Source organism: Astyanax mexicanus, chromosome 9, assembly GCF_023375975.1.
Source record: "Astyanax mexicanus isolate ESR-SI-001 chromosome 9, AstMex3_surface, whole genome shotgun sequence".
Classification (NCBI taxonomy): domain Eukaryota; kingdom Metazoa; phylum Chordata; class Actinopteri; order Characiformes; family Acestrorhamphidae; genus Astyanax; species Astyanax mexicanus.
Window position 1 is genome coordinate 20,483,230 of NC_064416.1, and position 13,455 is coordinate 20,496,684.

At 38.0% G+C, this 13,455-nt stretch overlaps 1 protein-coding gene across 3 annotated transcripts in view; it reads right to left on the reverse strand.

Annotated features, from left to right (window-relative positions):
* mtss1la (MTSS I-BAR domain containing 2a) overlaps window positions 1-13,455 on the reverse strand; it is a 44,177-nt gene that overhangs the window by 17,405 nt on the left and 13,317 nt on the right. The window lies entirely within an intron of this gene.

Genomic DNA, 13,455 nt, shown 5'->3' on the forward strand with positions numbered 1-13,455 from the left:
ACACCTGCCAGCTTCCCTTTCCCTTCCCCTCCCTTGAGGGATCAGCTGACAGCTCCATCCTGAAAGCGTTCAGAGACTTCCTGAATCCAGGAGTCCCCTGGCCTCCCGCCCTGGCCGGACGTGCTCGACTCCCACAGCCTTCTCCAGATCACATGCTCAGGCCTGAGACGGTCCATCCAGCCACTGCTTCCACATCCAGCACCTGCCCATGCCTGGGGAAGCTATTTAGTCAAGCTGGAGAGCACAGGGGCAGAGGGGCACTCTGAAGGGACGCACATGATGGATCTCATTCTGCCACTTCCAGAACTGGCTAGTCACTACTATGTCAACTAAAGCATGTGGTAATATGGAAAAGCTATAATATAAACATGACCAGAGCTTCGTTAACCCCTTCTAGACTCAAGTCAAGACAAGATTTTATACCTCACAACTGTGTATACATTACAGCCTACAGATGCTAGCTGAATAATTTACTATAGTTTACTATGGGCATCAAAGGGTCCATATAATAAAATATAAAATTGACCTATTCAAGCCTACAGAAGTTTAGCCCCTCTATTCATGTTGATGTAAAAAGCTGTCACACAATACAATGCAATAAAGCTACTTTGAGCTTGTTAATGGTCTGAAAATAGTGATTTCTTTGCATGGGCTATGCATGCATGACCCTATCACTAGCATTTTAACCCTGTTGGGAACATCAGCTAAAAGCGCTGTATTCTGGAATTTTTGAGGCGAGTGGAGCTATTTAGCTATTTAACTAAATGTTTGTACTCATAACCATTTTTCATTACACCCAAAATACATTTCACACCCTTTAACTGTTTTAAGCAAAAGAAAAATTCACACATTTCTCATTTCCTATTAAATATCTACTAGAGACAGATTATATCTGTCCAGTATCATTTATTTTAATTTAATCCTGGATATAGGGAGATATTTGGAGTTCTGTTACAAATCTGCTAAAATTCTAATATCTTTATTTTTTTGTCAAGAGTATCGTTATCGCGATAATACTGTGAAATATCGTAATTTTTTTAGGGCCATATCGCCCACCCCTACTACAGATCACATTAAAACAGATGCAGGAAAACATAACTACAGTAAAATTAATTAAAGTGTTACGTTCTGGTGTTAAGTACAATTGGGGTACTATTGTAAGCTAGCTGAAGAACAAAGCTTGGTTCTAGATTTCCCAAGCTCACCTATTTTAACATCATTAAGCTCTGATTTAACAAACCAGGTGTTGATATGATAACTATAAGTGACACTAGACTCACATGAGGACAACTTTGGAGATAATTTAATGAACACAGTGATGTAAAATTACCACTATTCTTTTATTCATATTTGTGTTTATTGGAACATAAGTGTTTTACTAAGGAAAACATTGGTACAACAGATAAAATAGTTTATTTTAATATACACAGAAGCCTAAACACTTTATAACTGAATAATAAACCCAGAATGTAAGTGTTTTACAACACGCTTCACTAGATTTCACGCTTGGAGAAGAGTTTTTGTGACATCTGTTTTCTACGTCAGCCTAAAACAGGAATGCATTCTGAACCACAGTTTTATTGGCTGAAGAGGATGCCTCCCAAACCTGACCTACAATGTACAATTTCAAAGCTGATCCGACTGATGCGCACACAGTGTATTATAGTAAACTACAAAGCCACTTCAAACCCTGACCAAAAATAGCCTTACAAATAATGATGATGATGATGGTGATGATGATCAAGCCTCTTAGATGTTACATGTCTGGCACTGTGATAAGCTGACGTTATAGTGGCTGAGGTTTATAAGGATCAGGATATATATAACTAAGCAATATACAGCTCTGGACAAAAAAATAAGAAGTCACTTCAGTTTCTGAATCAGTTTCTCTGATTTTGCTATTTATTATCTATACCAGGTATATGTTTGAGTAAAATGAACATTGTTGTTTTATTCTTTAAAACTACAGATAACATTTTTCCTAAATACCAAATAAAAATATAGTCATTTAGAGCATGTATTTGCAGAAAATATGAAATGGCAGAAATAACAAAAAAGATGCAGAGCTTTCAGTTAAGAAATCAATATTTGGTGAAATAATCCAGGTTTTTAATAACAGTTTTCATGCATCTTGGCATGTTCTCCTCCACCAGTCTTACATACAGCTTTTGGATAACTTTATGCCACTCCTGGTGCAAAATGTTAAGCAGTTCAGATTGCTTTGATGGCTTGTGATCATCCATCTTCCTCTTGATTACATTCCAGAGAATTTAAATTTTCTGTGATCTCTTACCTTTTACATGTTCAGAAAAAGTAGGGCCACTGGTTGTAGCATTGGGTTTCTGTTAAAATGCCTTTAATGGAGACCAAAGGTGATCTGGCATAATATGAAAGGCACTAGTTAGGCACTATGACAGCCTAATGTTACAATTCTAAGATCCTGCAACCAGTGGCCCAATCTTTTTGAATGCATATACCAACAGCCTACTACGCTATTCCAACAGGACTATGCTCATCAACTAAAAGTTGCCATTACTAGGCTCTGGAGCAGAGAACCTATGTCTTGTTTGAGGGACATAATGGTAGCTTAGACCTACAGTATTGAACCCACAAACCCTTGATCTATACCCGGGTACTAACCTTGATCTTTAATTTATAGCCAACTACACTAAGTTGGCAGGGAGGGTTAATAGCCATAAAAAATCCCCTAAAATCCTCTTATACTCAGTTTCCAACAATGGCAACTTAGTGGATCTAGGTGGCGAACCAACAACCCTGTAATAAATAACTCTCTAACTTCTGTTTTCTAAGCTGGGATATCAAAGAATGTAATAGTACTGTACAAGTATATATATGAAAATAAGAGTACATAATTGTTGTTATAAATATATTAAACCAAACCTCAAACATCTTTGGGATTAAAACTCAAATCATAGACTGAAAGAAAATAATTATACTTAGGAAGAACTAATGATACCCCCACACACATAGAAAGGCAGATTGTTATGTAATTATTAATAATGATCTTCCTCTATCTTGGGTTGTTCTCATTCTCAGCACATCTCCTTTCGTGCTTTCTCTCTCTTTCTCTAAATGCCCTCATTTGCTGTCTGCTCCCCTAGCTTGTGCTCTCACTCCCAGACGTGCGTGTACGTGTGCAGGTGCAGCCGAGGCTGGCAGGCGCTCTGGGGATGAGAGTGTGTGTGTGTGCGTGTGTTTGGTTGCATGTGGGTGTGTGTGGAAGCTTGCAGTCTCCATGGTTTCTCTCCAGGGCCTGCCGAGGAGTCGCTCAATGCCTGGCACTGCAACAGCGCATCAGTGTGAGCGAGTCAAACAGAATTATTCATGGCCGTCTCGCTTCAGTCTGCCTGCAGCTCGGCATGTCTCTCTCTCTGTGTCTCGCATACACACACAAGTCAGCTCAGCACAAAGACCTGATTCTGCCATAAACAACTTAGGGTAACAGTTTATGCTTTCCCACTAAAACCATGTCTACTGTAGCTCATCTTGGACTGTCACATTTTTCCATTTTCTAAAGGAAGTCACCCAATTCAAACTCCCCCTACCACTAGTAATGCCCATGACACAAGAAGGGTGAAGACACACACGCCTCCTCCGATACATGTGAAGCCAGCCACCACCTCATTTCAAACTACCAAACACTGGCAGCACATTTAAAGGAAAGTGCAGCTCCCCAGCCCTGAAACAACAGCTAACAGGCACCTGTACTGACCAACATCACACCAGGATTGATGTGAGGAGGAAATGCTAACTACCCACTCCAGAGGGAGCAGGGTCAATTGTGCTCTCTCTGACTCTGGCTGCTGATGCCAAACACTTTTAGTTGTACTCTTATATATTATATAATATTATGTATACCTTATATATTATATACCTCTAATATATATATATATATATATATATATATATATATATATATTCACACCAGACTAAATCAACCGTCAAGAATTAAACTTTGTTGGTTTTTCATGGAAGAGAGTCTTGGTGTCAATGGTGTGGTGTTAAGGTTAATTTCTTACAATGTCAAAGCACCTTTGTTCTTCATTGAATGCATTGACAGCCTAACATTATGTTACTGATGTCCTGGAACCAGTACCCTAACTTCTCTGAATGTACACTCCTGTGCACTATTCCAACAGGACAACATAAGTCTCCAACCCTGCTCCTGAAAAGCTATCTTCCCATAGACTATGGATCCAAAACTAATCAACCTACTAGATCCAACTATCATATTATTGGCTGAATTGGGTGTGTTCAGTTCATGATATAGAACCTCTGGGATTTACACTAATTTACCAGAGGGAGTGGTTTCAGCTGGTAGAGGCAAGTTAAGGCACTGGGGGTAGCGTGCATTTCCTATGTGATTAGAACCTAAAGCCAAACAAGCCATTTTTATTTGACAAGAAAAACATCACAAACTAATTCTAGCACTCTATGGCTAAAATTACATCCATTTTTGGTTACATACAGAGACATGTTTGCAATACTGTTAAAAAAGAGTGAAGGGTCTTGAAAGGTCTAATAAGAGTTTAATTAAAATAAATGTACAATTTAAAAACATGTTCTTTATGGAACTAAAATTGGTTCTTCTATGGCATCACTCTACTGCATCACCATTTGAAGAACCTGTAATTTGTTTGTATGAGTGTATTTCTAAAATGATTCAAAGCAGTGTTTGTTTTTTTAAATCTGTGCAGACATGTAATATTCCTTGATCTACAGTGTCAAATGTGCAGTGGGAGGACATCATAGAAGGCTAAAATTACCCCCCACAGTGGTTGATGGTAATGATAGTGACCAGTGAATACTGGCTCGAATTGTTCTGTGTGCACAGACAACTAAATTTAATGCTGGAGGTCCCACATGCATATCCCACAGATCAGTGGAGCATTATTTAGCTTCTGTGGGGCAAAATCATGAGGCACGTAACAAGATCCTGTCCCATGGCTTATGTCAGGGTAAATCTGATGATATGAAAGCACTTTTCCTTTATATGGAATTGACCCCAACCTTAAACATTCACCACGCAGACACACGCTCAGGAACATCTAATCATGTTTTTGAGAGACATATTTTATGTGTGGAGGGGTTTTAGAGTAATACACGCACAGTGTAATAAACAATGAGACACACTGTCAGAGTAAAAACAGAAGAGAACTGACTGGAACCATATGAGCCTTCTGTTATAAACTACTCAGGACAGTCTCTAAGCTGGAGGAAATTTAAGGTAGGTGTGTGTGTGTGTGTGTGTGTGTGTGTCGGTGTGTGCGTACAAGACTGTTTACTCTGAGATTTCCTGCCAAGGGAATCAGCCACTGCTGCTAAAAATACCCCACACTCCTCTTGTCCCTCTCCAGATGTGCTTTGCATTACCTTGCCACTAAACTCACATACACACACACACACACACATCTGTACAAGGAGGCAGTCAGGCACACATTAAACAAGTGAATTTAAGGTCTTTTACTCTTTGTTTATTTCGTTCTCTGTCAGCGTGCTTTCACTACTACCTTGTTTGGTCTGAACCTTCAGGGTTTTCCGTTTGCTTTAGCTTTATAGTGGTTCTGACTTTTGGACAATCGCAGGAAGATGAAGCAGGCTATTGAAACCAATTAAACAACAGAAGAAGAAAAAAAATGGTGTTCTGATGAATTTAATCACTTCTTCATGTGCATGGCGATCACACAACATCTACTGTTACTGTCGATTGACCCTTATATATAAAAATACATAAAGGAAATTTGAGGGGTATCTGTTACACTTATTCTGCTGCGGGAATGGTTTTTTTTTTACATATTTTATATCACATATATTGCAATAGATATTGTGATCGGTGGAAATGTCTTTAAATACTGGTAAAGCATTGCCATGTCCTGCATTTACTACTGTCTGCTCAAAATAAAATGCATTTGGAATTTTTTGCTTTTTCTAATGCTGTACTGCAATCAAACTGAATTGTAAGATCAAAAATAGTGGTGTAAACCAAACTATAATGTTTTATATGTACAGTTACACTCTGCATTTGTACCCCATTAATGTAACAGTAAGGTAAGTCTTAATTTACTGTAAGAGTAGCAGTCATTCTGACAACGATCCAGTTACGATACAAATTCACCTAGCTCTACTGTCCTTCCTCACACCACGTTCCTTGAACTCCAGACATTGTCCTTTCTCCCTCAATTCTCCTGTTTCCACCTTTTATCTGCCTGACTCTCTCTTTCTTCCTCTCCTGTCTGAACTTCCTGGAGGATGAGCTGGACGTGGTGTACTGTTCTCTCACGCAGCTCCAGCTCCAGGCCTGTGTTTGTTTGAGTTAAGTAGCATGATGTACAGTACTCACAGCTAATGTGTTGACTCTGGCCCTCTCTCTCGCCTCTCAGTGCTGCTGCTGCTCACAGACCAGCCCTTGCGGTAAAGACGGCTATAAATTTATTTTATTGAAATATTTGCTCAATTTATTAGCTGGTTTAAAGTGGTACAGTTGCTGGATTAATTTAAAATAGATCAAAACAGTTCTAAAGGCTTGACATGGTTGCTTTTTTTATATATATGTTTTTTTAAGTATACAGAAAAGAACATAGGTAGTCAAGTGATGTGATTTGATAGTTCTACAAGGTCTTTGGAGGTAATTCTACTCCTTTTATGACATTTTATCAATTACTATATCTTTTTATATAAGTTTTATATTATTTTGTATTATTATTATTATTATTATTATTATTATTATTAGTAGTAGTAGTAGTACTGTTGAGGAAAATATGCAATATTCAAATAATGCTCACTATTATAGAACAATATATGTGTGTTTGTGCGTATTTTAATAAAATATATAGTTTAAATAATACGTAAATTTAAATAATGAAAGCACACATACAAGGTATTTCTAGCCATTTTTATAATGTAATATTTCTATAATTTTGGTAAAATCAAGACATTAGTTTGTTTATGGTTTATCTTTAATTATAATAATAATACTCCACCTATCCATTTTCATTGTGTTTTCATGTTCTCAGTTTCATGAGTTTGTAACCACCTTTGAAATGTGACTTATTTTAGAGTAATTGCTGAGTGATTCTGTTATTATTATTATTCTGAAAACAAACATACTTTAATAGCTTTCTGGCTTCCAACTAACTGAGTATATAAGATTCATTTTAAACATTTATGTCAAACAAATGGCTCTGTATTACTGTTTTATATTGTTAAAACTGTTCCGTATTATTTTATCGTGTAAAACACTGATTGTAAACTATTGAGCGTATCTTTATGTGTGAGTTGGACGTGATATTTATCTGTGACGATGTGTTAGGAGTAAGTGGACTGCAGTAAGTGTGAAGTTGACGTTAATCTCCTGCACCGATTCTCACCCGTGCCCTACACTCCAGATGGCTGGCACGGATACATGCCATCTGCCAGTCCAGAGCACCCAGGCAGATTAACCACACACTATGCACCCTACACACACACACACACGGCTGTGTAGAAACTCAAGTCTGTGTGTCAGAGCAAGGTAAGAGGATTACATGCCTCTGCCTCTCCACCGCAAGCTGCAGAGATCACACTGAAGACACACACACACAAAGATATCAAGGAAGGTCTAAGCACAAACACAGGGCACACAAACAAGCCCCAGGGCCATCATTAAAACAATACTCAATTACTACGACTCCTCTCAACCCAAGGAGGTCTGAGACTCCCTCCCTAAATCCCTTTACCACAGAGATTACAAAGCCCTAGATACACTTTCATCACTGCTAAAATACAACACAACACTTTAGTGCACTGATGCTGCATAGAGACTTACCTTGTTTGTAACTTTCTTACAACTAAACTTCTTTTTAATCTATTAAATCTACCCTTAATCCTAATTTTTACACCAAGGACTTAACAATGTAATTAATATACTGTATAAATATATACAACATAATGCCTGATATTGAGTAGCCCCCCCCCCTCCTCATCATGCTACTACAAAATATCTGACCTGTTGAGGTATGGACACTTCTGAAGACTTTTGGTCTAATCCCATTTCTTATTTGAACTCCTTGTTTTTGAGAGTAATCTCCTTGGAGCGGAATTACACTGGGAAGTGGTGAAATTCTCCCCCTTTTGTGACAACCCTCCAACAACCTGCAGGTGATCCTTGTGCCGCTATATTGCCAGTATTCAACACACCCTAACTCTAGGTGTGAACGCACAACACAGAGGGGTTGGGCAAAGTGGTAAGGCTAAGGGGTGAAGTAGTATTGAGCCTTGGTAGGTACTGATAACTGTACACCTAGAAACACCCCAAAAGCATTCCACACATTTTTGATTGGGTGTCAATAGGTCTGACAATAATGTGCCTGGCCTTGGCATATCATCTGTAGCTTTAGGCTCAAGGCAAGCTCTTGAATCGGCAGCAGTATGAGGACAAGCATCGTCCTATTGGAATAGCGCACCACAGCGTCTAACATATCAATATGACCTGTTCGATTTCAAAAAATAAAGTGTTTAAGAATTAAATTTGTTATTGTTGTTTGTTTTAATCATGTTTTATCCATGCTTTATTCTTATTTTTTTCTTTTATTCCCATTTTTATTGTTACATGTTTTTTGTAATTTGACTGACGCTGTGTATTTTCTAATTTGTAAGACCATTGTCTATGAAAGGTGCTATACAAATAAACTTGCCTTGCCTTTCCTTAAATCAATAATTTAAACCAATAACCCTGTTTATATCTAATTAGTTATTTATGGTGTTTTGTCCAAATATCTGCCCAAAAGTATCCAGACACACCTTTTTTTTTTTTTTTTTATTTCTAATTTTTTCCCATTTTCTCCCCAATTTACACGGCCAATTACCCAACCCATTCATTAGGACTCCCCCTATCACTAGTGATACCTCAACACACCAGGAGGGTGAAGACTAGCACATGCTTCCTCCGATACATGTGAAGTCAGCCACCGCTTCTTTTCGAGCTGCTGCTGATGCAGCATTACCGAGCAGCCAGCGCGCTTGGAGGAAAGCGCAGCGACTCGGCTCCAGTACATCAGCTCACAGACGCCCTGTGCTGCAGACATCCCCGTAGGAGTGATGTGGGGAGAGAGCGCCATCTACCCACCCAGAGGGAGCAGGGCCAATTTTGCTCCCTCTGACGCCGGCAGCTTGATGGCAAAGCTGCATGAGCTGGGGTTCGAACCGGCGACCTCCTGCTCATAGTGGCAGCGCTTTAGACCGCTGGACCACTCGGCGCCTCCAGACACACCTTTAAATAAGTGAATACAGCTGCTGACATAAGCATTCAATGGTGCACTCTCAGCTTGTTTAATCTCTAAGGAAAAGCCCTGCTAATAGAATCTAAGAAAGGGCTTGCCAATTCTGTTTGTTTGGGACATACTGTCCTTACTTTCAGTGCAAATAATTGGTTGAAGTGGTAAATATCTGAATATCAGAGAAGTAGAAGTGATGGAAATAAATTCAATACATAGACCTACCCAATACCCAATGAGAAAACATAAAAACCCTTGATTTTAAAAGAAACTGGACAAGGAGATCTATAAACCTCTAACTGGTATGTAACAGTGCAAGACTGGACTAACACAATGATGTATTCCAAATAACACAACAACAAAACAAAACTCTCAACAGCAACCACAGACATACTAAATCCAACCCATGGCATTCAAAATAACAAAGCCTTGCAAGTGTGTGAACCCAGACCCAGAAGAACAAAGTGTTTCTGAGTAAATATCCCTCTGAAACTGTTTTGCCCCATGTTGCAAATGTAAACAAATGCAGCTATTCTTAGAGGTCACTCAGCTCACAAATACAAAGCAGACAGAGACATCAAAAACCCTCCACGCCTGTCTGACACATGTTCTAATAGACTGCCTTCGAAACACCCACATCTGCTCTATAAATACTGACCATGACGCCATGGCTATAAAGCTTGGAGAGACGTGCCAGGCAGCTGAACTCTTCCAAACGGGAAAGAGGGGGCAGAATGGGCAAAACCAAGCTTTTAAATTCAGTGTATTCACTTGTGTACATTCAGTCAAACTTTTCTAACACTTCAAATGCAAGCGCATAAACACTCACTTCCCAAAGCAATAAGCTGCCCTGCTTTCATCTTCTTTGATGCAACAAAGGAGTCACTACTGGCACAGCTTTTATCTCATTGGAAACATGAGCTCCATCAATACTTCCTTAAAAGCCAGAGGATCTTAAAACAGACGAGCTTCTGCACCATCTGATCTCCTAAACTAAACCATAGGAGGACGATATCCTGGTTGCTTTGAAATATTTTTTGCTGTTGTTTTGCAGAAAATGCCCAAATCTTGTAACTTTTAAAGCACAGTATTTTGCCAAAGGTGCTCGCTCACCTATCCTGAACTCAGATTCCAATCTGCCAGTAATAAAGATGATGTCAATAAGGATGATTCTGTGACACTACATATATCACAAGAATGATACTTTACTGGAGAGGGAAAAAAAGACTCCTAAATTTGCTAATGCCAGGAATTATGGATTTATTGGTGTCAGTTTCACAAACTTAGACAACCAATATCCTTCACCACAGGCTTATCCTATTCATTTGATTAGTATCACCATGTGGAGTAATGAAGCAGTAACTTTAGTAAGTTAAATTGGGGAGAGAGTCTTGGAGAGTTTAGAGCACATAGATGATTATATATATATATTTGATGTATTGATAATGCATCGCAAATGGAAATAACACTTGTGTTATTATTATGTTCACCCATTTTGTCTTTTAATCTTATTTTTTCATGTCAATAAAACTAAAATACATTTGAAAACAGACAAAAAATATATAAATAATGCAACTTCAAAACTAACTGAAACTAAATTTAAAAAATAGATAAAACTAGGAACAAAACAGAAAAAAAATCAAGGATCTCCCTTATCTGTGCGCAAAAATGACTTTTTGTGCTGTCAGGAAATGACAGGGACTTACTGTATAATATTGACTAGAAAGTGACTGTGCTCTTAATTGGGAGGCTGGATGTGTGTCAGTAGGGAGCGGAGGGAATCAGGCTGTGGCCTGATGGCAGTGTTTTAGTGAAATCTCCAGCTGTGCCAGCACTTCCAGCCTGCCCCTGATTCAGAAAGGACTGATTGCTAACACTTAATACCAGGGATTAACAACTCCATTCCTATTGGCGGGCACTGGAGCGGACAACATCTTCTATGTAGCTACATTACAGACTGCAAATCAGGCCACCACACACACACACAGATACTTACACACACACAGATACATATACACACACAGATACATGCACATACATAAACAAACACACGCATGCACGCATACACATGTGATTTGAGTTAGTACTACAGCAGATATAAAAACCAAACACTCTGTAAACTGCTGGTTATGAATAAGAGAAATGAGAGAAAAGTGCTTTCTAAAGCCAGTTTACACTGGATGTGATTCTATTATTAGTATGTACAGAACGATCTAATCAAATAAACTGCTTTCAGGCAGATGATTTAAGGCTCAGAAGTAAAAACGCTCCAGTGACAGCCGTCCACTAAAAGTGACTAATTTATTGCTGTGGTGCAGGTTTAGAGGCCCAGCATGGACCACAGCATTCCCTGAGGGCAAATAGACTAATCTGGCTCATTGACGTCTGGTAATGATTCTGCTGAGGGTAGAAAGGGGGCATTGGGGTGCAGCTGCAGACTTCCCATCAGTTTTTACAGTAAAAGTTCCCTTGCTGTCATTTTAAAACTGCATAATAGCTAGTTGCCTTTTACACTGGCTGGGATGTAAACTATTCATTGTGTAATAAATTGTTTTAAATTGTTTTGTGTTTTGTTTCATTTTAATACTAATAGTGTTGATTTAACACTGAAAATGTACTGTGTAATAAACCTTTACACAAAGTAATGATTCTTCACACCTGCACATTTCTTATCACATTACAAACACGGTTCTTTATAAAATAAAAAGAGATTTTTACTCCTAATCACTTAAAAAAACATCTAAAGCAGATTTGTTTTAAGAATGTATGACCACATAGTGATTGTGAGATTTATGGCCACATCTATTAGATTTACTAAAGCTATCAGCAGTATTAGATGCACAGCTGCTGGACTGCCTGCCTTCCAGCGCTGGGTCATTTAAACTGATGAAGTTGACGGGCGAGAGTGGAGTGTGTGTGAGTGTGAAAGTGTGTGAGCAGGTTTGAGCGAGATGCAGCATGTTCGCCCCAGTGGATTTACAGCGAAAACTGGGACAGGCTACCAAATTGTGCACCCCAGCAACAGCAGCCCTGCCAATAAGCTCTCTCATAGACAGGATATCAAGAGTCGTATTAAAATCTGCTAATAACATATATATATATATATATATATATATATATATATATATATATATATATATATATATATATATATATATATATATATATATATATATGATTTTTAACAAAAAATGATCAACAGAGGAATGATCGAGATATTCGGGACTTTCTAATAATCAGATCCATATACATTATATAAATTATATAAATATTTTATGTTTTATTACAGAAAAAATGAGAGCCTGGTCATACAGGACCATTTTTTCAGGTTTCTGCATTTGTTACTTAATATGGATAAATTTCTCCATAATTCATATTTGAAAAAAGGTGTAATAACATACATAAAAATATTATACATTTTTGCTACTGCATGAATTTACATTTAGGTCCATTTTTTATATATAATCACTCATGAGGATGTATGGCGATACTGGAACCTGATATAGGCAGTTGTTCAGATTACAAAAGTAAATACATTTTTAAACAATTATTGTTATACATAATACACAATATAGCCAATACAGAAGGAAATTGAATATAACTGTATATCCCAACTACTAGTACTACTACTACTACTCATAATAATAGTAATATTACCTTTTATATGGAATATTATCTGATATTTAAACTCCAAAACAAAAGAATAATAATGATGCTGAAGTGTTCATTTTGCTGCATCTATAACTTGTATAAATAAATAATTTTTAAATGGTCTATTTCTCTATATAGACATAATTTCTACATGCATATTATAGAAATAAAGAAAAACAGACATGTAAATGGGAAATAGTTTGTATTTTAATGCAACCCAAATTCTTAACCTATGAAACACATCTCTCTGTCTCTGCTCTCTCTGAACTGAACCTAAATCACTGTGTCTGATCTCCACTGGATACCTGAGTTTAGTCTAACAACTCTATTCAGGTGATAACATTGGAAACTGTTGTAGCCCATAGCAACCGCCTCCATCAGTGCAGGAAGTTCAGTCTGCGAGCACTGAGATTATGTTCCTGTGTGCTCTGTGGAGCTGGTGGGATATGGTATGCAGATAAAAAAGACAGATGCTAACATGGTTAATCCTGTTCCACGCCTACAGCTGTGTCTGACCCACATCTTAAAACTG